Raw genomic sequence first — 207 nt, forward strand, 5'->3', positions numbered from 1 at the left:
GACAGATATATATTAATAATAAAAGAATATTTGTAGACAGAAACATATCGACTAGTTTTTTTCGGGAAAAATTCACATGAAGTGTGAATATTTCCGTCGTATTCCAGACCGAGACAATACTGCTCTATCTTGCCTCGGCCGGCTCATTATCCCCCTGAAAAGAATGGGTCTGTTTGGGAAAAAAAAATATTATAATTTTAGGAATGA

This window comes from Penaeus monodon, chromosome 34 (assembly GCF_015228065.2).
Source record: "Penaeus monodon isolate SGIC_2016 chromosome 34, NSTDA_Pmon_1, whole genome shotgun sequence".
In the NCBI taxonomy this organism is placed as follows: Eukaryota; Metazoa; Arthropoda; class Malacostraca; order Decapoda; family Penaeidae; genus Penaeus; species Penaeus monodon.